This window comes from Thunnus maccoyii, chromosome 3 (assembly GCF_910596095.1).
Source record: "Thunnus maccoyii chromosome 3, fThuMac1.1, whole genome shotgun sequence".
Classification (NCBI taxonomy): domain Eukaryota; kingdom Metazoa; phylum Chordata; class Actinopteri; order Scombriformes; family Scombridae; genus Thunnus; species Thunnus maccoyii.
Genome location: NC_056535.1, coordinates 12,256,610 through 12,281,459, shown reverse-complemented (window position 1 = coordinate 12,281,459; position 24,850 = coordinate 12,256,610). Strand labels below are relative to the sequence as shown.

The following is a 24,850-nucleotide window of genomic DNA, read 5'->3' as shown; positions in this document are numbered from 1 at the left end:
GAGAGCGACTCAGTTAAGATGCATTTCCACTTATATATGGACATGGTTGGCCACCCTCGGAATGACAGAGGCTTGTTATCGCACACAGACATACACACATACTGCACACAGTCACACAGCAGACACACAGAGAATATAAATGGACTTATAATATGCCCACATACTTGTTCCTGGATATAAACGTACATTCACACAAGTGGCAGTCAATGTGAGTGGTAGTAGAGTGTATTTGTTAATGATAGCTGTGAGGAGTGATCTATTGATCACAGTTTGACTCCGGCTTGCCACCATGGCATCGATCACGACATAACACGCACAGCACCATTGACCAATCCATACAATATATTCTCTATCATGGAAATTGAGTAAAGTGAAATACTGAGACCAATGAAACGATGAAGAAATGGATTCAGGAGGGTGTGCATGTGTGCATCTTATCAGTCTGTCAGTCCAATTGTGTGTGAGTCAGTGAATACCTCTAACTACAAACACCACTTCCTCTCCAAGGATTAGGCAGCTCTAACCCAACAGTACATGATGCACATATTACCTATATTAAAGCCAGCACCATATTAGAGGTTTCAGCCAGTGACTCTCATATCCCTTCCCTGACATTTCTTTACAAATACCAGCCTCTATTCACTCTGTTATTGCCTTCTCCCATTCAGCAATTCTCTGATTAAACAAGCTCCTGAAAAGCCCAGGCAATGCTATCTGCCATTTGGCTTTTATTAGAAACCCACACCCTTTAATTAAATTGGCTGAATTACAAAAATATCAGGGATATTTCACCAATATAAGGATAAGAGAGCACAATGGGTGAAAAAAATGGAAGGCTGAGCTTTATGAGATGTTTTGAATGCGGTTTGGCGGTGAAATTAGATAAACACAATCTTGATGGAAGGTTTGGTTGTTTTTTTTTAAGGAAGCCGAGGTTTGTTCGATCTGAATGAGTCTCGTCGCAAACATGCGTCACTGCTGAAACTCTCAGCACCAGTCATTTATATTTTATATTTTTTAACAAAATTCTCTATTTTCACTCCATTTTCCTCCTCCTCCTCCTCCTCCTCCTCCTCCTCCTGCTCCATTTCAACCCTGCACCTTCAGTGCCGTGCCTTTCTTTTCCCGCCTTATTACTGTGAAAGACATGGGATTGAGGTTGCCGTGGTAACCGGCCCGGCTTTGATTGGGGGAGACAGCTGCATGGTGCGAGGTTAGAAGATGGCTGCTCACGCCTCACAATGCGCCACTATTGATTTCCAGTCCTTGACAATTACTGGGCCCAGTTGACTACAACAGTTTGCAGGAAATGTGCATAAAACAAAGGGGTGTGTGTACGTGTGTGTATTGTTGAGGGGGTTCTAACCGTAATGTTCGCTCCCCAGCCAACACACAGTAATTGTCTTGCTCTTTTCCTACCGTTTAAGTGCAGGTGTTTGTCTGAAAAAGCGATTGTCTGAGTTCTTGCCAGAGACCTCTCAGACATCCTGTAGCTCGCGCTAGAGACAGCTTTGACAGTCAGCCACAGAGCCTAATGTTATATGTTTTAGCAGCTCGGCACTGTCTCCTTTGTTCGGTATTTGAACGCCGTTTGTCGGCTGTTCGTTCTCATCCGGCTGAAGAAGTGTCGGCAAGTGAGCGGTGGTGTCAGACTTTGACAAACTGCTGCCCTTTGTAAAGATTTAATGGGGATCAATTCAAGTAAAATTAGACACTTGTAGAATTCACGTGCAGTCAGACACACATACACGTACCTACTTCTTTCTTGAGTTCACCCGCTGCTGGAGTCTTTTGCCCTGCACTTTTCTCTCTCCCTCGCTGTTTCGCTCTCCCCTTTTTCTTCTCTTTCCCTCAGCCAACTTGGCATCGTATATGTGAGAAGTCGACAGTGAGCCTAATTGGAGTGTGTGGCTCCATCAATGACAGTCACCGTTCTGTTTCTGCACGCAGCACACACTCACACGCAGCTCTCGAGCTAATTGAATAGTCTTTTATTAAACTGTGTTAATGTGAACTGGAACTGGCTGCTGGTGAATTGAATTAGACCCCCCACCACCATCACCAGCACCACCATACACATAAACACGCACAGCTCGCTGAACTGGTGGGATGGATGGAGCCTCAGCCTAAATAGAGGAAGAGGAGGAGGAGAAGGAAACAGGAAGGGAGTGAGAGGTGGGTAAGAAGGAGATCTGTGTTACATGTGTGAAAGTGTGAAAATCTCAAGACTTGTCAAATATGATTAGACACTGCTAATGAAGGGGGGAAATATGTTTTTATGTTATTTTACGTGTGTGTGTAGTTAGTGACACCTTTATCTTGAAGACTTGATCAGTGCTGGATCACATAAAAGTTATGCGACAAACTGCACTTGTTTACAGAACATCTGAAACGTCACAGTTGTTAAAACACCATCTAGCACCAAAACCTTACAGTTTCTTAAAAGATGAGTCCTGGGAAGCTTCAGGTTATCAGTCGTTAAGATCCTGTTGTGGAAAAGACTAAATTAAATAAAAATAATTTAAGTTTTATAATGTTTCGTGAACTAGGATGACATGTACTTAAATGACTTTGTACTTGATCTTAGCAACACTGAGTATGCTGTCTCCATTTGACCCCCAGGGTGTTGTTTCATCCAGCACCCACAGACAAAGACAGACAGAAAGAAGGAATACAAAGGGTGGTAGGACTTCGGAGAGTGTAGAGATAACCAAAGGGCCATGAAGCAGCGGGGGACCTGACCCAAGTGTCTGGAATGAAACTCAGGCTGTCACAGCACGTGACTGAGGGTGGGGCAGTGCAAGCACCCTACACTGTCATGGCTGACACCAGAAGAGGAGAGGAGCCCTGGAAAAAAAAAAGGAACAAAAAAGGAGAGCAGAGGGCTCAACAAACCAAACACCACAATGAAGACAGAGAGTAAGGAAAGAGAACGAATGAAAGAGGTCAAAGTCATCAAGGACACAGCCTTTAATCTGGGAGCAGGGGGCAGAGAGTGAGACAGGGATGGGTGAAGTGAGGAAGGTAGAGAGAAGAGGAGAGGGAGAGACAGTCCACTGAGGCCTATGGAGGCAGCTTGAAGAAGATAGCTCCCTCCTTTCTGCTTTATTATATTACACTGGTGGATAAAAAGAATCCGACATCCTCTAAAGTCATTACAGCCCAGTAAGACTGGCTCAGAGGGCAACGCAGCTCCTTAACCCCTCTCAGCACATGCCTGGATGTGTGTGTCTCTCAGAGGGTGATCGAATGAGAGAAAGGGTGTGCAAACATCTTAGAGACTGAGCAGGACTGTTTGTTTGTGTGTGTGTGTGTGTGTGTGTGTGTGTGTGTGTGTGTGTGTGTGTGTGTGTGCGCGCGCACACATATTCACCAAACCAAAGTGGCACATCACTTAATCCGTCCCCAGTAACTAGGATAAGCCACCAGTCTTATCTCTCCTTCTCCCCCCTCGTTCTTTCCCTCACTCTTTCTTTCCTCAGGAAACTATTGTCCCTTTTCCCGTCATACCCTCCTCACAACCCCCCTCCCTCTTTCATTCTTATTACCCTCCTCAGCCCCAGACTTTAATGCCTCATTATTCTGTATTTAGGGCCTAGAATCTGCCCTTGCACCAGCAGTAGGGGCTAACATGGATTCTACATTTCTTTGGTTCTTTATTGCCAGGCTGTGCACAGGATTTGAGAGCAGCTTTTCCGGAGAAGAAGGATTTTGCTGCCATTGACAATCATGCTACCGGCTCCTGGCAAGGTGTGATATTGTGACATTATGCCAGCAAGAGTCGCTACCACTACCCTTGGGAATGAAGCAACAGGTATAAGAGAGTCTCTGTGGTTACATTGAAATATAGGTGCAGTAAATGTATGGTTTGGTTTTTTAAGAGTAACTTAACACTAAATCCACTTTTCTTAGATAGGAAATTACACTGTCGCTCTCTACACTGACTATTGATACTGGTCCCATTTTGTAGTGTTCATTGCAACAAAGGTTCTTTTTCTTTTTCCAGAGAAAATCCAGTTTTGTCTACTTAACCCCTAAAAATTGCATACACGTAACCTGGGACACTCCATCGCCCCCAACTACAAGTTGAAAGAATGCATTTTTTGAATTTGTGACTTGGGTGTGTTCAAGCTAAAACTTAAAGCAACAGACAGATTGTAAACAGTGGCCAAGTATAATGTATCCGTGATGATCCTAAACTTCTTAGTTCTTTCATATATACTTAAATAAGACTGGCAATTTTTTATATTTTTCTTATTGTCAACAATCACATGGTGGACAGGCACATTGTTTGAAGCATACTGACTCTGCAGGCACTTACTTCTAACACACATTCACTTTTCCTTCTCCGTACTCTCTCTCTCTGTCAGTCACGCACACACACACACAAACGTAGTGTCAATAATGTCAGGGTGCTGTTTATATAATGATCCTATCTTTCCAGATAGACAGGGTGCTATCGGCTTTGTCTGTCACACAAAGAAAAGAGAGGCAGTGTGAGTACAAGTGGATCACCCTTCCACACACACACACACACACACACAGATACACACTGAACCCCTCTGTCATGGTGTCCTCCCATAGACTTCCTGTGTCAACAGAAGCTTTGATTAACCAGGGGCAGCTTTTGTATCACTTGGACAAAAGCGTAGTTACATGGTGAATTTCTCTTGAAGATGGCTCACTGGCAGTCGCAGCAGTAAAATGATGTGGTACAGACCGGCACAGCATGAAAGCTCTAAAAAGAATATTTGATTTTAATACATCAAATCATTTTCAAATTTCCTTTCAAGCCTGCTGCTTTGTTTTTCCACTCCTTGTTTGTGACTAATATTCCGTAAGAAACATAAAAAAAACTGTATATATGCCGACTCTCATCTTGTAACTTCAGCCAGGAATCATCCAGAGAGCATAAATTAAACACAGCCAATTTCCTTCCCCACTGACAGTGTGATTTTACCTTAAACTTCCAGTTAGCTGCCTTCACTTTAGCTATCAGTCATTCTCCAGAAAGGCTTTCTCTACCCGCTACATGATGTACATCAGCCACACTGTGATCAATTCAACTCTGATGATTAATGAATGAACTTAATTGAGGGGAAATTCACATGTTACAGCAGCTCAAAATTAGAAGAAAAATAAGATAAATAAGATAAAAGATGAATAAAAACTAAGTAAAAAAACTAAGCACAGTATATACACATCTACACTATACATACCTATCACATGAATATGATGATAAGTAAAAGACAATAAATATGCTGTTAGATAAATGAAAAATGAACGGATACAATATATTGACTGAGATATATTGTGCTAAGTAGCGGCTATGTTACAAGTGGTGGGTGATGACAGAGACAAGATCAATGTTACAGAATGCTACCAATCTGACTGCCGTCGGGATGAAGGACCCGCAGTAGTGCTCTGTCTTACACTGCGGGTGTAGTCTGTTGCTGAAGGAGCTGCTTAAGGCCCCCATGGTCTCATGCTGGGGATGGGAGGTGTTGTCAAGGATTGACGACAGCTTGGCTATCATCCTCCTCTCACCCGTCTCCTCCATGGAATCTAGAGGACAGTCCAAGACAGAGCTAGCCATCTTGAAGAGTTCATTTAGTCTTTCCCTGTCCCTCTCCGTGCTTCCAAATCCCCAGCGGACCACTGCATAAACAATTGCTGATGCCACCAGTGTCTTAAAATGTTCTTAACAGTGTCGTGCATACTCTAAAAGCCTTAGTCTCCTCAGTTATTGGAAACTTTGGACTTTGGCCCTTTTTGTACAGGGCATCCGTGTTGTCTGACCAGTCCAGTTTATTGTTGTGGTCAACACCCAGATATTTGTACACTCTCACCATCTCAATATCCCATCCCTGGATGTTCACCGGTGTATTCTGGGGCATCTTCCTGTGGAAGTCTATCGCCATCTTCCTTTGCTGGCGTTTAAATGAAGATGATTAAGCTCACTCCAGTCGAGTCGAGTCCTTGATGACCTCCCTGTGCTCCTGTTCATTCCATTCTGATATGTATCCAGTGATAGCTGTATCATCAGCAAACTTCTGGAGGTGACAGTTACCCATGTTATATCTGAAGTCCGATGTGTACAGGGTGAACAGAAAAGGAGAGAGCACCATACCCTGAGGGGCCCTCGTGCTGCAAACCACCACAGCAGAGCCGGTCATGAAGACAGTCATGAAGTTTCACATACTGTGGTCTGTTGGTGAGGTAGTTGATGGTCCACACAACCAAGTGACAGTCTACTCCCGCTCCTACTAACTTCCCCCTGAGCAGTGATGGCTGTATTGTGTTGAAGGCACTGGAAAAGTCAAAAAACATGACCCTCACAGGTGTGAGAGGGATCTGTGCAGTAGGTTGATGACTGCGTCATCCACCCCAATACCTGGTTGATAGGCGAATTGCAGGGAGTACAGCTTTGAACTCACTGGGGGTCAGAGGTGGATGAGTATGATCCTTTCCATGGTCTTCATCAGGTGAGAAGTTAAGGCCACCAGTCTGAAGTGGTTGGGCTCCCTGGGGTGTACAGTCTTCGGTACTGGAACCACACAGGAAATTTTCCACAGGGCTGGGACTTTCTCCAGACTAAGGCTCACATTGAAAATGTGCAGAACCACCTTATATAGTTGGTCTGCACAGTCCTTGAGCAGTCTGGAGCTGGTGCCATCTGGACCTGTAGCCTTTCTTGCCTTGACCTTCCTGAGTTCCTTCCTCACTTGGTCAGCTGTTAGGGAGAGACTGAAGAGGGGAGTGGGGGTGGCCCCAGTTGAGGAAGACAGGGGGAGGGGTTTTCAATTTGCTTGAGTGTGGAATGGAGTGGAGTGGATTGGTGTGAGGAGGAGTGTATTAGCAAGAGAGGGTGTGATTGGGACGCCGACTGGTCTGTACTCTGGTGGGTGGGGGAGGGAGCGGGGCCAGAACCGAATCTGTCAAAAAACAGATTCAGTTCATTTGCCCATTCCAGGTCTCCAGGTTCTGGGCCCCTCCTACTGCCTTTGCTATGTCCTGAGATTGTTTTCAGTCTTCTCCAGACCTCCCTTGCATTGTTCTGTTGTACAGTAAGCACTTTTCCTTTTTTATCTTTACGATAGGCATGTCGGCTATATCCATCAAACCTGGCTAGTTTTGACAGCAAAGGGAAATTAATATTCAGCTGCTTTCATGTACGGAGCCAGATGAGACGTGATGTCTGTGAGTTCACATGAGTTTGTGGATACTGTGTGTACGTTCACTCCTCTGAAGGCAGGAAGTGTGTGTGTATGTGTAGTAGTAGTAGTAGCAGCAGATAAGTGACAGGGTGAGGGACCTCTGAATGATGCCCTCTGCTTTTTTACCTGCTGGCAGGGAGTCTGCCAGGTGAGAGGCTGGCCAGTGCCAACAGGGCAACTAAATGCCAATCAGCAGTGGCCTGGAGGTCATGTATGGTCAACTTTTGTTAGGGAAGGGGGGGTGATAAGCTGCAGTGTGGACATTTAAGTTTTTTAATGAGCTGTGTGTGTATGTAACTCCATATTACATGTGGGACCAGGTTGACAGGGTTGTGGTGTAGGCAGGAGACTGATTTTGACATATGCTCACGTATGAGAGGAATGAGAGAGCGTGTTGTCTGCAGAGGTATCAGTGGAGCCTTCTTCTACCTATAGATGGCAGCATTACACTCAGAGTCCTCTGTCCCTGTGTCACACCCCTCTTCCAACCATTTCATTGCAGCACAGCAAAGACTTGCTCTGTGACACTGTTGATCCCTTAAGGGAGGTTCTTTTTTTCACTTCATAAGGAGATCAACACAGGTTTCGGTGCCCTAATCTCAGTTTCTTGCTCAAGGACACTAAGACAGGCCAGGTGACCTACTGTCACAGGATGCCACCTCAGACTTTAACCCTGTTTCACTGAAAACTAATGAAAAATCTCTCATAGGCCCTGGTTAAGATGCAATGTGAAAGGATGGTCTGCATTATCTTCCAAAAACAACAGCACATTTTTCATTATTTCTTTGTATCACGAATTAGTGATTTGCAGTAAAGGTTGCAGCTTTAACCCGAGGACTAACTGATTGGCGCACACACCAGCACGCAGCCTGTATAAACTGGGTCACACAATCTGTTGTACAGATGCCTCTACACACTGTTTACCATCACGACCCATGAAATTGATTCTTTTTATCTGTATGTTTGTGAGCGTTTTCTTGACGTAACACAGGTTGGTCTCCCTCTTTCTCTCCATGCCCTCGCCATACAATACCTGGTATGTCTGTGTTGCGTGCGAGATACTCATTTCATGCTTCATTTGTCGCCTCACAAGCTCTGTTAATAAACAAGACCCTTTGTTGCTGCTGTCTCTCCAACACCTCTGCGTGCATGCGCGTGTCGGCTGTCATACGACTTGTCTTCAGTGCTCGAGTGGGATTAGGTGAGGCGTCACGCTCATCAGCATCATGCTGTTGTGTCGATAGTGAGGGAAAATAATGTCAATGTCATTACCAACTTCACCATCACCCATTTAGGGATTATAACTCCTTCCATCAACAAATCAGTTAATCTGATTGTTCTCGGCTTGTGTGACAATGGTTTTCTGAATTGAAAAATGGTGCTGTTTATACAGTATTAATCAGGGGAAACAGCTGGACTGCTGCCACTAACCGCTGCTATTTTTTCTGCCCATCATCTGTCTGTCCATGTGTCCGCCTATCTGCCTGTGTATCTCTGCGAAGAAGAAAAAATAGATTTTATAAGAATTGCTCGAGGTCAGGGTTCATCTCCCATCTGCCCAGAATGCACCTGTGATGGGAGAGAGCAGCACTAACACCTGAAGTGCACACAAAGGAAGGTCCATTTTTCCATTCAACCTCTCCTCTCCTAGCATTTTGTGTCTTTCAAGGACAACGGCAAAGCTGCTGCAGTCTATTTTCTTTACTTTTTTTTTTTTTTTAAAAAAACACTTTCTGTAAAATTATTCTTTCAGGACACATTCACAGCAGGCTTGTGAGACGTTTTGAGGAAGATGCACAAAAGAACAGGTGACATAAATGTGACTATAATAATAGCCTTGATTTTCAGTCTTTTTTTTTTCAAACATGTTTTTTCTGTTTGTTTTTATAAACTAAAACAGATGCATTTATGATGATGAAGAGGATATCAGAGTAATTCATATTATTTGCACTTTTATGCTACACTCTCTATTAAAAGCAGTTTCCTTGGAGCCTAACATTGAATTTTGAGTTTATTTTTTCCACTCAGACAGCATGAAGGAGTGTTTATATGTTGTGTTATTAAAGGGGAGAGAGCTGAGACAGTGACTAATCTATTTCCTTTCACACACAGCAGCCAGTAATCACTGTTCTATGGAGCTGCTCACTCATCCATCCATAATGTTATCAAGACACATTATCTGTGTGTGTATTTGCGCATGCTCATACGTGTGTCCGTGCACTTGTGTGATTTTTAGGGGCTTTGAAAGCAGGTGTCAAAAATGTTTGTGTGTGTTTGGGCATTTGCGCGTGTGTGCAAGAGTGCACATTTGTGTTTTCTAGCACTCTGAAAACCATGTGTGTGTGTGTGTGTGTGTGTGTGTGTATGTGTGTGTGTATGTGTGTGTGTATGTGTGTGTGTATACCTTTGTGCTAGAGCTCCGATCCAAATGCAACACGTTTTCCCTGCAGCCTGTGGCTCGATCTCACATTGTCAACCAGCGGAGGTCACACACTAATGTGTGAACATCACTCCCTCTGCGCTGCCCTGAAAGGCAGATGAAGCTTTCTGCTTGGACAAAGCCACAGAGACACGTCTCCCAGCTGTGTTTTTACACGGCCCGGCTGACTGTGCTGCCACCAAGTTTGAAGTGCTGTGGATACCATAGACAGATACATACAGTATATAAAAGCTGACTGCACATATGGATAAAGTCCCAGTGATATATACTGTATATACATATACTTGTGAGAGGGTTTAGATAGTTGAGAAAAGGAAATTGATGAAGAACTGAGGGAAAAATGCATCCTTAATCCACGAGATGCTTGCTTACAGGTAGATGGTTCCAACAGTGTGAACATGTTGATGTTGGAGGCCTGTTAATGAATGACCTCTCTATAGATGCTAATTCTATATTCATGTTGATTGCTCTGTGAGCTTGTTGATTTGAATCACCTCTGCTATATGTTATATATGTCAGTCACATTATTACCAGCTTTTATCCTGCAGAAGACAATATGTGCTGAAATGTTGATTGATAGTATTAAAGATACAAGGACTTCAATCACAATCAAGTCTCAATCTTCCCTCATTTTCTGGTCATTTCTATCCTGCACACATGATTTAATATTCATTTTCATTTTCTCTTTGCAGATTTGAAATGAGAATATGTTGTGCGCATGTTTGTGAATGATAGTTAAGTAGAACATATAAATAAGTTTATTAATATGCTGAGCTATTTCAGCTTTGCTGTAATAGGAGAGTATATCTCACACACCAGGAATACACTCATTCACCTTTATGAGATGTTTCACTCTGACATCAGGGAAAATTTCAATGAGCTACTCTCTATCTAGTTTGTGTGTGTGTGTGTGGGGGGGGGGGGGTGACTTGTACTGGTCAGGCAGTGATCTCCGTGAGAGTGTTAGGACCCCGACCTCCACGTGACCCCAGTTGTGTTTTACTGCCGTCAGCCTGCTACCACCTACACCTGTCGTCACCTGTTAGATGGTATGGCACACAACGCTACAGGATGTATTCTCATTCCCTCTGTGACCTTTCTTTCACCAACATAAATACATGATGTAGAACAGTCGGTGAACCTCTCCCTTCAATTATCTTATCAGCAGCTGCATCTTTCAGCAATAAGTACTGACATGTTTGGAGGGAATCCACTGTAAATCAATACGAGCTTATCAGCTGCAGGTAAGACTAGAGAGTTTCTTAATGTCACCTTTTCCACAAAGTTTGGTGCACAACTGAGCATTCACAGTATTTTAAATGTATTTATACATTATGTACAGTGCATGAGTAATGCAAAGTTATACAAATGTACATATCACCCATGATGCATTACTGTATAATAAATAGAATTGTAAGTGCTTGCCTTAAACAAAAATAGGGATTTTGGGAGACGAAACATTTTTCAAACAGAGGGTCGCAGCAGCAGGCAGATCTTAGGTAAGATGGAGGAATATTTGGGTGAATGATGAGTCACACGGCACTGGTTCCTCTGCAGCTCCAGTCTGTGTATTGGAAAGCAGCCTGTGCGCCTTGACTCATTCGCTTCTCCCTGGGGAGTCCTCTCTGTCAGACCGCAGGGGAAATTGACCTGTGAGTAAAGCGGGCATTTTTGGGAATGGTTATTTATTGAACTGGTAGAGAGGAGACTTGATGATTCACTGACAAGTTCAGTCTCACACACACACCTCCAGATGCACGCACACAAATACAAATGTTCACCTCGCACTCCGAACTTTTATGAAAAGAGTTGAGGTATCAAGGTAGCCTCAACCGCCAAATGTAGAAAGGATCCTGTTTTATTTGCAGTCAATCGTGTTTTCTTTTCCTCATCCTTGTTTTTCTTATTCTGTGACTCACAATAGAGCCTTTTGTAGGTACAATATGATCCGTTCTAGTCAATATAACTGTTTCTCAAGTTGCTGTAATGTGATTTCACCATGCTGTCTTGCATTGTACTTCATTTTGCTGCTGTCAGATGAAAAGCTTTCAGGAATTAAGAAATAGATTATTTGAATTTCTCCCGTGGGGTTTATCAAAGAAAATATGGAAAACCAAGTATGCTAGCTTGGTACCAGCCATCTGAATTGCTGCCAACATCTCTGATTTTTAGCCAAATGATGAAGTGAAATCTAAATGGCAATTCAACATGATTATTACTGTTATTATCTGTGTAAATGATCTCTTTCAATAGATAAGAAATGATTAAGAGCTTTGTTTTTAAATGCTTCAAAAATCGCAGATATGGACGATCTACATTAAATAATTTGGAATTTGTAAGTAATACAATGTGCAGACAACATACATTGGGGGCATTTATGGAACACCTTTGGAATAACATTAAAACAGATGCCTCGGGATGGCAGAAATTGAAAACCGTGATCCTATGAAAACTTGTCTCTTTATTCTTTAACCTGCAGGGTTCAACTAGCCAAACAGAATGGAACAAAGAAACCTTGAGATACCTCGAGAGCTTTTCATGATACCAGTCTTCCAGAAACACACAAACGCACCCCACCCAGGCCAGCAGCCCAGCTGATCTGATGCTTAGCGACATGACCTTCACATCTTGCCCAGCACCATGGAAAGAACCCGGGGTGCTCTCCTTCTCCCTCTCTCACCTCCCCCCACCATGCCGCCTGTTTGGGGCTCTCTCTCCGCTCTGGTTTGGTACTGACTGTCGCTTGCTATTCGCAGACAAGACATAGGCACAGCTACCTCACAGCACAGAGGTGCAGCCGAGCATGATTAAAACACACAAACACACAGGTCTAGAAAGAGAACATCTAGGACGGACAGGACGGAGGAGGGTGTAGATAAATGTGTTATTAGTGTCCTGATATTTACAGTGTGACAGTGTGTGAAGTTGTTGCAGAATATTTATACGGTTTATATGGTTGCGGTGATTTTTATTTCATGATCATCATCCCTCTTTATACACACTGTCTGTTGGTGTGATGTGAATTAATAGGACATGATGAGTTGAAGGTGGGATCTGCCACACCCTGGTTTCTAGTAGGTGGTCAGGATAAACTCATGCATGCGTAGTGTGTGTGTGGCTGTGGCTGCTAACAGGCAGGATTGTAATCAAGGACCAAGCTGTCTTGTCCTGACGTGAACTGGCCACTTACCATCCTGAAGACACGCTCACTCTGACAGCTTACATTATAATTCATGAGGTGGATGCTAGTCTCCCCCATACACACACACACACACCCCCACCCCCACCATATTTAACCTTTGGCGCTCATCGACACAGCAGAGAGATTTTTTACTCCCTTCATCTCACAGTGTATAGTCACAGCTACAGACAGCCCTGCAGCCTTCCTGCGTTATTGCTGCAGATTGTTTTCCCCACCAAGTGAGCAACATAATCAGTTGATCTGCTCCGTTAGGCCTTGTTCAGACTGTCAGCCCAAATCCGTTTTTTTTGCATATCCAGATTGTATCCAGATTGTTTTTAGGAAGTCTGGACAGCAAAAAAACACATGAAATGCAATTTTTGCAAATTGTATCCAAGCCATATTTGGAGGTGGTTTGAGATGCGATTCCAATCTCTTTTCTACAGATGTGTCTCAGTCTGGACGCTCTGGCCACTCAAATTTCAAAGTGTCTTTTGCGTCACTTATAACACGACACACAACGACGACATCAAATCCAGAGTAACAGAAGTGCATCAGAGTGACTGAGCAGAATCCACACTGCTAACATGGATGTATTTTAAGAGCTGGACACTGTGCCACAGCTCAGATTTGCAGCCAATTTTTCCCAGTGGCCATTTGCAGCAATGCAGCGAAAAATTCCCCTGTGGCACAAAAAGCATATTTCCCATAGACCAACATTATAAAAGGGATGTCTGTGAACTGTTGACAGGATACCTCAAACTGCAAACAAGGACAATAATGACTCTTTCTATTATGAATACTTGATCCATGAAAGTTTTTATATTTGCAATATTTGGGATGATGGATCTCCATTTCTCATACTTCCGCATTGGGAAGCCATGTCATCAGCATACATAGTTACTGACACCTACATTGTTACCACAGCAACCCATGCAGATGCCATGCTGATCACTTGCAAATAACAGTGCAGACAGTCTGTCTTAAAGATCTGATTTGAGAAACAAATCTGACTTGCCTGCATTCTGAACAAATCCTTAGTGATGTGAAGAACTCCAGTTGTATGTGTGGAGTAGTTTTGAAACTTTTGAACAGGTAAATTGTGAGTTATTTGCTGCTTTTGTACCCCGTTTCATAGCAGGACATTGATTTGAAATGTGACATTGCTAGCAAATGTTAAGTAATCAGGAAAACATGACATGACATAAGGAGATGACAAAATTTATGCCACGCTGACTATTGCAGACCCTCGGGGAAACGCAGATACGCAAACTATAAATTGGATTTGCGGGTGTAGTTGGTGCCAGCAGCTGCTTCAGAGTAAGGCCATGTTCAGCACTGCATAAAAAAAACCAACACAGCCCCCTCATTAATTTCACTGGGACCATTTGGTTGGCACAGCAGGATGCAGAGGGCTCCAGTAAAAAAACTAAAGGGTCAGCCGGTAAAACATTTTAACTTTGCTCAACTTGTGCTGCAGTGCAGTGCAATGCAATGTCATCCAGCAAGGCACTGCACTTATTCTTGTTAGGTTACTTTGTAATATTAATACTGTACTTTCACTGTTTACCTTGCGATCGTTATGACAAAAGATAAAATGATTGCCATCATCCACTGTGCAGTGTTTTAGCATCTGATAAGCTTTCAAACTCATGGATCTATAACTCAAACCGGCCTTTCTGGATTGTATTTCATCATTTTTTTGTACTGAAGTTCTTTGAAAAATTTACAATGAAGCACAAAGTCAAGGGGTGCACTGTGGCATCTGCCATACAAGGAACTGCTCTCCTGAGACTCTAAACAAACTACAGAAGAATAAGATATATCAGACTTTGGATACACACACAATACTTGTAAGTAGGATGAGTTCATTGTTGGTTTGGCTCTGCACATCAGATTTGTTGACAATGAGAAGAATATATCCTTTAACACAGAGCTGTTGCTGATCTGAATCTCCAGTCAAAGTCTAGCAGCTGCCAGGAATCTTACAAAGGCAGATAGGTGTTGCTGCTTGTTACAGTGAAGCAGCTGCAGGTGTGCAACATGTACAAATGTGTAGCTTGAGTTAGCCTGGAATTCTAACATATATGCAGGAGTTGGTATGTTTGCACTTTTTTGATGTCCAGCTAGAACATAATAACAATGTTTTTATCACGGTCTGGAAAGCTGAAAATAAGCCGAACATTACTTTGAATTGACTTCAAACACAAGAACCATGACACTCTGAAGAGACATCGTGTCATTGTTTTTAGATGTAGTCAGCCATGAGAACATCAGATTTGTGCCACAAAGGGTATAAAAATAATCAAAAATTCTGTTGGTGCCCCAAATGGTAGCCAAGTAGTCACTGCACATGCCACATAAACCACAACGTCCCTGGCTCAATTCCAGCCAGCGACCTTTGTTGCATGTAATACCCATCTCTCTCTCCTTGTTTCCTGTCTGTCACTTCACTGTCAACTCTACAATAAAGGCAAAAAATAATCCAAAAAAAAAAGTCTGTCAGTATAAATGGAGTCTCAGGTGTAGAAGCCAGCACTGGTATGTGAGGTTTTCAACAGGACAAAAACACAAACATAGCACGTCACCAAACAAGAAAAAAACCAACACCCCAAAACAAACCTTAGAACATTTCTTGTCATTTGGATGTCTTTCTCCCCCCCTTGCTGTCTGTGTTTCCTTGCTCACTGTGTATGACAAACAGGATTGTTCTATTGTCTCAAAGGAAAAGCCTGTGTGTGTATTTCAGGTGGGTGTATTTGTGTGTGTACTGGCTTCTCAGGGCGTGTACGTTTGTGAAAGGAAAACGCACTTTGGTCCACAAGCTTATTAATGCACGTGTGTCTCCTGTGACACATCTATCTGTGGGGAGAGTCCAGGTCAGATTTACACAGTTTCTCTCTGTTTTTCTTTCAGGGTTAGAGAGGGAAAAATTTGTTTGCATCAGTTTCAGTGTTCCCTCTTGGTGAAGGAATCTCTGAGGTTTTTAATTGTTCCACAGCTGTACTGCGATACATTTTTTTTTCCTTCCTCTGCAGTGAGAATGAGGCCAGTGTGAGAAAATTCTTTGGGTTTGTGCCTTGGTGGAATAGATACTTGGATAGCTGGATAACGTCTGCGCTATGAATAGCCATCTACAATCTGACCTCAAACAACCCAGCACATTATGTTGTGTTGTTCACACACACTTACATGCACACAAAGTTGAACTGAAAACATGGTTCAAAAAACATGGCCCAGTCCTCCAGGACACAGAGTCCATGGAAGTGCCAGACACCGCCCGCGGGCTGAAGAAAACAGCAGAGTGCGTGTGTGTGTGTGTGTGTGTGTGCGCCTGTCTCTCTGTCAGTCAGTCAGCCTGTCTGTCTACATGACTGTGCATCTGTGTGTGTGGGTGTGTTTGAGGGAGCCAGGCGTGACTTGAATATGTGCTGTGAGTGAGTATGCCGGCACATGAATTTGTGTTTAAAGGAAAATTCTGTTTTGTTTTTTTTTCTTTTGGGTCTCATTTTCATAGAGTTAGGGTTAGGGGGTTGGGGTTAGGGTTAGTAACATTTTTAATGAACAACTTCATGAAAATGTTGAATATTGCTCAAATGTGGTCAAGCAGGGCAAGGGCCACCAGCAGCCAGATGATCTCACAGGCTGTGAAGAAACCGCCAGTTTAACCATTAGCTGATTTGGAAGAGAAAACAAAGGCAATCATTAAACTTAATCTGTCCGTTGTTAACATCTACTAAATTCTGACATCCTGGTTCAACTTTGACAAATTGTACTATTGTTCATAATATAGTAAAAACTGGAGGTTTGTTTACAACCTGTGTGATTATCTAACCACTCATGTTCCTTGTCGGCCTGATATATTTACATGAATTCACATTGGATGATTCTGCCTGGCATGATTTAAATACAAAGCCAACGTTTAGTGCCAATGCAGGAAATTCTGTGTCCTTTATGTAGCAAGACTAAGACTCCCATTTACACCTAATATAAAAAGAATAGTCCAACATTTTGGGAAATCATTCACTTTCTTCCCGAGAGTTAGATGTGACGATCAATACGATTCTGTTTCCATCATATATACTGTAAACAGGGTAAATTATTCTTTACCCTTCAGTGTTTTTACAGATGAAACAAATGTGATGATGTGATGTGTTAATTAATGAGCTTTTTATGTGCTTCTAGGTGGATTTTGTTGCATGCATTTACACTTGCATTAACTTGTTTTTTCTATCCAGATAAGATATACAGTATATAGACACAGATTGCATGATAAGACCAGTTATTCCATATTTTTCTTACAGTCAACAAACCCCATCCCAGATAAAAACCAAAAATGTGTTAGTCCATCTCTCAATACTTCTCAGTCTATGCCATCTGTGGCTCTTGGCCTCGAGCCCTTTCATTCCTACTGAAGACATACATTTTTAAAAACAGCTAACGGCGTGGCTCGCTGATGTAGTTTTAAAAGTTTTTGGACAACAGTGGAGAACTACAGCACAGACTTTGATAATACAGACGATACTTGTTCATAGGATCAGTGTATTGTTGGTTTTGGTCTTTTCACGGGATCTTTTGACAGTAAGAAAAATATACAGTACAGCACTGCCAATCTTATCCTTTGAGTAAAGGTGAGGATGTTTGGTTGTGGATTGGTATTTTGGTTTCTGACTTGTGTTTAAGTCCTATTTTTTCCTAATCTTAACCACCATAAAATCATATGGTGTATCATATATGATAGAAAAGTTGGCCAAAAACCATATTTTTCCGTTAAAGGACTCACCCCCAGATGTTAAATGAGTAGTATATGAGTGTTTGTGAAAATACCTGTGTGTTTCTTTGTGCTGTGTACACTCACGAGGGAGAGAGAGAATGAGAGCAGCAGCTTGTGCTTGGAGACAGGTGCACTCATCTTCAAGACACTTTCCTCTCTCTTTGTAATATCTACATCTTCATCTTTTCCTTTCCCTCCTCCTCCTCCCTTCCTCTCTCTCTCTCTCTCTCTCGCTCGCTCTCTCTCTCTCTCTCTCTCTCTCTCTCTCTCTCTCTCTCTGCAGTGTTCAGGTGAGATGGTGACGCATCAGCTCAAGCAAGCGTCTTATTAGCTGAGCGCTAACAGGCAGCTTGTGTTCCCGTGGGGGCTGAATGCTGCTGAGTCATCCTATACAAGCTGAACAGTAAAAGTCTTCAGTCTTCTCCCTGACACACACACAAACACACACACACACACACACACACACACACACACACACACAGGCAGCTGGATGGCAAATACACTCACCTGCACATAGACAGGAACTTCAGATTTACTGGATTCCAATGTGAGTTTCACAGTGTAGGTGTATCAGGTTCTGTGTGTGTGTGTGTGTGTGTGTGTGTGTGGGAGAGGCACAGAGATAAGGAGGATCTTTCGTGTAGCTGCTGCAGCCAACCTCCTGCTCTCTCTTTCTCTCCCTCACCTGTGCAGCTCGTTGAAGCAGCAGCGTGAGACCAAAACTGTTGACAGATCCTCTCTTCACCCCATCAGTCTGCCTCTTTAGTCTACATTACCTGATTACACTAACACACTGAGTTTCAAAACGTGCCACACGGTAATGGATTGCTGTGGTGAAAAACCAATCACTGCACTATGGTTTTCTCATCAGTTTCACTCACCTCATCCTGAGAGATTTTATGATTTTATTTATTTTTCATGGCAACAGCCCATGTTTTTCTGTAGGTTAAAAAATTGCATATTTGAGTTGTTGCCGTTAAAGGACTAACACTGAATATTTTTCTAACTAGAATTCATTTTCACACGTGTATAATTGCAGCCATAGTTTTCTTTCTAGTTTGTGGAGATTTTAGAATTAAGTTTGTGAGTGGCTGCTTCCTTTGTTAGAAATGTTTTCAGCTGACTCGACACAGCAGGTATGCTTACAATGGCTACATACAATATAAAATATTGAGGCTAAAGCTACATCTCCCAGGAAAAAAGTCACCCTCACCAGTTGATGATCTATGTAGAAGACATGCTTTAACATGCTCTAAGCTTTAACATCAGCTAAGCTGCTCACATCTCATCAATTTGTTGCAAACGCTACCTCTAATTTCAGCGTTTTATGAAGGTTGTTGAATGTGAAACTTCAGTATCATGAAGAAAGAGGACCAAGACACTGAAATAAACACACTCCTGTAAACTACGTGTATTTTGAGAAGGAATAAAACTTAAGTTAAGTCATTTAGAATAAAAATAGGAGAATTAGTTTCCTGGTCAAACAATGGGGATTAACGATTGATCGGTACAGTAGGTGCGTACACTTATGGCCCATTTACTGTTGAATGAACGCGCTGCTGTTTTTTTGCTAGGCTTTTTTTTTTTTTTAAGACCTCACTAAAGAGGTCTTAAAAGTCCAAATCTAGTAAGAAAGTCCCTAAATTGGCAACACTGCTTCAACATGTAGAGAAGTTACAGTTGCTAAGCTAATTTGGATAATTGCTGTTCAGGAAGGGGTTTAGCGTAATCATTTACATTAACACTTGTTAGGGGATAAAAAGGTAACAAGATGAGGCTGCAACTTTAAGGGAGAGACTTTGCTGCTCTACTCAGTTTATTCTACTACTTTATATTTCTGAGGGAGTTAATTTCTGATGTTATTGTTATGGTACCAGAAGATTCCCTCGTGTTTGCTCTTCCCTGTGTTCCCAGTGCTCCCCTGTCTGTCTCTCTCTGCGTTTATATTTCGTTTGTGTGTGTGTGTGTTGGCGAGGGTGTGGTTCCCCTTTCTCATTCTCCTGGCTCCCTGCTCTACTCATCCTGCACACCTGTCTGCAATCGGCTTATCACCTCTCCCAGTCTGCTCACCTGCCTCTCATCATTCATCAGCTTGCAGTATATCTACACCGGCTCTTCACCCACTCTTCACCAGATTGTTGTTTCAACCACAGTAGTAGGTACGACTCAAGGCCAACTTATTTTATATTCCTAGTGATTCAGTGTCCTCGTGTCTTGCATGCTAACTTGTTTCTCTTGTGTCCCAGGGTCATTACTCACCTGCCTGTCCTCCTGCTTGTCCGTCCGCCTGTCAGCAACTTCCAAGCCTCCAAGATATCCCTGCCTGCAACACCGCCTCTCGTTCCCTCCCGCTCACGCCAGCCACATTCCCCCATTACCTTTATTCAACCCTGCTGTCGCCGGATCCACATTCCCTGCCTTCAGCCTATCATCCAGATCCTCCCCTACAATAAATCCTTTTCTTACCACACATCCTTCTCTGTGTTCTGCGTTTGGGTCCCTCTTGTGTGTTTATAACAGTTCTCACACTTTCACTCTGTCAAATACTGCCAATATTCCCCTGTAAAGTCCTCTCTGCTGACAGAACACTTACTTTACCATGTTAGTCTTGGGTTGTGCACGCTGGGTCCAGTCCATGAACTTATCTGAAATACATCCCTTCCACTGCGTGAATGTTTCCCTCCGTTTTCAAAAGTTAACAACAGAGCGAGGAGGAGAGAAATAAAGGAAGGTTGGCTGGGGTCAAACTACGTACTTTCTAAGTTTTTGTGCGTGAGAGATAGAGGCCGAAGCAAGGGATAGTCGTAGAGAGGGAGTGAAAGAAAGAACGAAAGCGCGAGTGAGAGTAACAGTAAACAGTCGAATGATAGATGAACGCCTGATGTGACTCAGCTCTGTTGCCGGCCAGCATTTCCATGACTGGCGAGCCGCCTGCACGACGAAGACAAACGACCCGGCAATGAAGGAAAATGAGGATTTTATCACCCATTTCCCTCTCACACCGTTGCCGGCCCACGCTCCCCAGATTGCTTGTGTGTGTACGTGTGTTTTTCTGCACTGGGAAGTTAACCAAATGTGTGTCCCGCTTTCCTGACAGGCTAGCTTATGGTCGTATGTTGGCCCAAGGGTGCAGTTTAGAGAAATCACTCACTCAGTTGGAGACTTGTGGAGAAATGCCCAAGGTCTGGAACATATATATGTTACCTGGGATCCTGTGTGCATATATGTGTGTGTGTGTGTGTGTATGTGTATGTGTATGGAAGGGAGTGTGTTTAAAAGGACATTTATCTCATCCTCATATATAATTACACTGCCCTGGGGTAGAGGGGAGTTATCCAGCTCTCTCTCCTCTTTCTCAAACCCCTCTATCCCTTACTTTCTCTTTCTTATCGGAACTAAGAAAGCCGACACTACTCTGCCATCATCGGAAGTCATTATGGGATTAACTTATTCCCAGCGTATGTATCTCTTCCTCGGAGCCCATGAAGGGGGCTCCAATTCTTGGCTTCCCCACACATGGCTCACTCCAGCTGGGGTAATCAACCAGCAGCCCTCCTTCCTCCTGCCTGGAGCTTTTCCACGGGGGAAATCACTTCTCGATTCTCCTCACTTCATCCAGAATATTAATCTGCCCAAAAATCTACTCAAATTTTTTTTAAAAGTTAGATGTGTAAAATTCTTTTGGATTCAGGGGGAGGTTTTTTTTTGTTGTTGTTGTTTTAATCTTCACTGTATAAAGTAATAGCTGTGGCTGCTGTAGCTGATGAACAAACAAGCGCTTTTGTAATGATAATAGCAGCATTCCCACAGACCTGACAGGAATCCACAGCCTGGGGGGGAGAAGTGTAACATCATCACTCCGTGTTTGTGAATCCCTCGCCCCCATAGGCTGTCGGGTAATGACACCTGCCAACATGCCAGGAACTCTCACTTACTCTCAGGGCAAGATTAACAGTTGAAAGCAAAACAGTTTGTTCTGAAGGGAGAAGTTGATTGAACAGGCTTTGAGGGGCTGTAATCCCCCCCTCACCTCAACTCACCTGCAGTTTATCATACAACAAATGCACACATACAGAAAAAATAAGACCAGTTTAAAAGACTTACACTGATAAATATCAGAGCTTGGGCTGGCTGTAGTTCTTTATAATTCAAATAAAGAGGGGGAAAAGGCTCTACAAGTTATTAATCTGTTGTGTCACACCACAATGGAATAGTTCAAGGATTTCTCAGGCTAACAGGCACCATTTTATGAGCGCACGTTCAGTAGGCCCTTTCTGTTCTGCGCTGTCTTCACAACTGTGCAGCTGTCTTCAGCCTTGCTCGGGGGCATAATAACCATGTGTTGGTGCCCCACACACGCACACACACACACATACACACACTCACGCACACACAGTGTTATCTTCAGAGTCACAAGTTAGTGTTTTTCTAAATTGTGCCATGTGGCAGCCTTCTGTTATAAAGAAGCCACACACATTTTGGCGCAGGCTGGGCATTTATCTAGCATAATGTGATTGTGCTGACGTGCCCTCGCTCTCAGTGGCGGCGGGTCAGGGTGGGCCACATGGTTTGGGGTCGGCCCCTCCCTTGGGCCCTGTTTTTACTCACAGTAGCGCTGGCCTTTGTTTGCACAAATGTCGCCCATCAGGGAAGCCAGGCTGATCAGAAGTGACGACTCCCAGTTTAAGCAATGCTATTCTTCTTTTCTCCTCTTTTCTTTGTCTTTATGTTTATGCCTGTGCTATATAAGGACAGATCAGAAAAATAAATCAGTTCATGTCCACTGCCACCTTAAAGCCACTATATGTAGAATTGTTATCTGATTAGCTGTGTGATTATATCTTTCAAATTATTATGAGGAAAATAAAAAAATCTGGGAGAAAATTGGTGCAGTTTATTTGCAGTGTCCCCAGATTGGATCCATTGCAGGGGGAGTTAGTGTCCACCAATGTGTGGCGTCAGAAAGTCAGAAATGATCCATTTATGCACATATTGGCTTATGGGCCGATTCTGCTATTTTGTTTAAGTTTACTAAATGCAAAGTTAAACCTGCATTAGCTGATTTTGACCTCTTGGGTGCAGTGGAAACAAGCTGTAAACACAACACTGACATAATATCATATTTTAAGTTAATATTGCAGACTTGTTAGCAAACAGCATCTTCCTTACACATCCAGCAAACATAGAGCAACATTCACATCTATTTGGAGTTGTGTGTCTGACCACTTAATGAATATAAGTCCAATATTCATTCTCATTTTAGTTAAGTTTTAGCTTAGTTTTCTTAGTTTTCTCCTGAGGGAAATATATGTCTCTTCTCTCCTGTTTGATGCTGGACAGGGAGCAGTGGGTTTTTAAGAGCTTTTTCACTGAAAACACACATGATGCCACATGCCACCAACAGAACGACCTATATCTGTCCTCTTTTGCCCAGTACCCAAACACACACGGTCATTCTCGGGCCCTCCGGGATTTTACCCATTTAAACTTATGTGTGTATAGTCCATCTTTAATTTTCCTTTTCCCCAGGGCTCAATTTTTCATCACATCCATCCGCATCTAGAAGCTGGCTCTCCTCCCTCCTCCTCCTACTCTTGCTTCCTTTACCTGACCCTTAACCACCTGTGTTCATTCCCTGTGTCCATACCCCATCCCTCAACTCACCTTCTTCCCTCTGTTATCCACTCATCCGTCTGACCCCTTCTCCTACAGGCACAATGTGAAGCCCATCTCCAGAGTAATGGCTCATTCTGACCGAGTGTTACGACTCTTTCAACCACAGATGTCTCTTGAGTGACAGCCCAAGAGAGGAGAAAATGCCAGTCAGATTGCTGTTTAAGATTGGCCAGGGGAGACAGAAGAGCCAATCTCTTCTGGCTGAGAGTTTAAATATTCTACCTAGATTTAACTTTGGTGACAGCGCTGCGAGGCGAGAGGCTACCCTCAACTTCAATAGCAATTTCCTACTGCAGAGATAGCTCTGGTGAGGGGCAGAGAGAGGTTGTCGGTTCAATTCCCATTGGAAAGAAGAGTACTGGGTGTATGTGCTCCAACAGGAGACCTATGAGATTCATGCTGTATGTGTACACTACTTTAACAGCTGTGTCTAGACCCACTCATAGAGACACAGGCTTACTGGATAATACATCTCTCCATCTCTCCATTCCCTCTGACACCCTCTCTTTCGTCTCTCTTACTCCTTTCCCATCCCCCTCTACTGCTCTCTGCTTCCCTCCGCTCGCCGCTGTGGTGGGTTCAGTTCTTGACAAGGCCCCACATCCTGCTAGTTGCTAAATGAATAATACATGCATGTTCTAGCGGCGCTCTTAGACAGCGGGAGAGAGAGAAAGAGAGAGGGAGAGATAGACAAAGAGGAGCGAATGAGAGATGCTGTGTATGTTTGTATGTGTGTCAAGGATTGTTTGGTCTTGAAGCCCCTTATGGAAAGGCCAAAGCTGTCACAGAACTTTAAAGCCAGTCTATATACAGCCTGCGCTTAGAGAAGATGTCTGCGTTCAACAATCTCATGTCAGATACCACTTCTTTTCTCTTTAAGTGTCTTCAGCAGAGATTGGATGGGAGGTTGTCGGTGCAATTCCCACTGGGGTGAAATGGAGGCTGATGCAGCCATTAAGAGAGTGATTGAGAACATCATCTCAGTCAGCTTTGACTTCCAAGACTTTTGGTGTGTTTGCCTGTTACTAATCCAGTAGTTAGGTCTCACCATTTATTCCAAGCTTCACTAGTTCCCTTAAACCCAGCAGAACGAGGGTTGCCCTACATTTTATCAGCTCCTCTCGTTCAGTTTTGACAGAGATCAAAGCAATATGCCAGCAGCCAGCGGAGCATGCATGCATTATCAATCATGTCTGTGGCTTTTTGTTGTACAGGAAAAATATATTGCAGAACAAAGATCAAAAGGAAGAGGTCATCAAAGGCAGAGTCATCCTCTAGATGCAGGGGGGTAGATATATACGTCCACAAACAAATATTTTCACTGTATGCAATTGCGTCCATGCACTGTTGTGCTGTTGTGTATGTGCGTGACGACAAAGAAAAATGTGTGAACAAAAACATTTTCTGCATTCTGTCCTTTGACACTGAAATTAGACATGTGCAACTGAATGCTGTATACTTCAGAGAGCTTGTTATTTCTCTTCACTCCCTCTCTCTCTCTCTCTCTCTCTCTCTCTCTTTCTCTCTCTCTTTCTCTTTCTCTCTCTCTCTCTTCTAAAGAC

The 24,850-nt window shown here is 43.2% G+C and overlaps 1 protein-coding gene across 1 annotated transcript in view; it reads left to right on the top strand.

Moving 5' to 3' along the window:
• LOC121893967 (MICOS complex subunit mic25a-like) overlaps positions 1 to 20,082 on the top strand; it is a 78,719-nt gene extending 58,637 nt beyond the window's left edge. Inside the window, exons 9-13 of the mRNA XM_042406202.1 lie at positions 1,108 to 2,175; positions 2,623 to 3,814; positions 17,896 to 17,902; positions 19,704 to 19,771; positions 19,859 to 20,082. The gene's annotated coding sequence lies outside the window, so the exon portion shown is untranslated. The remainder of the gene's footprint in view (positions 1 to 1,107; positions 2,176 to 2,622; positions 3,815 to 17,895; positions 17,903 to 19,703; positions 19,772 to 19,858) is intronic.
• The last annotated feature ends 4,768 nt before the right edge of the window (positions 20,083 to 24,850 follow it).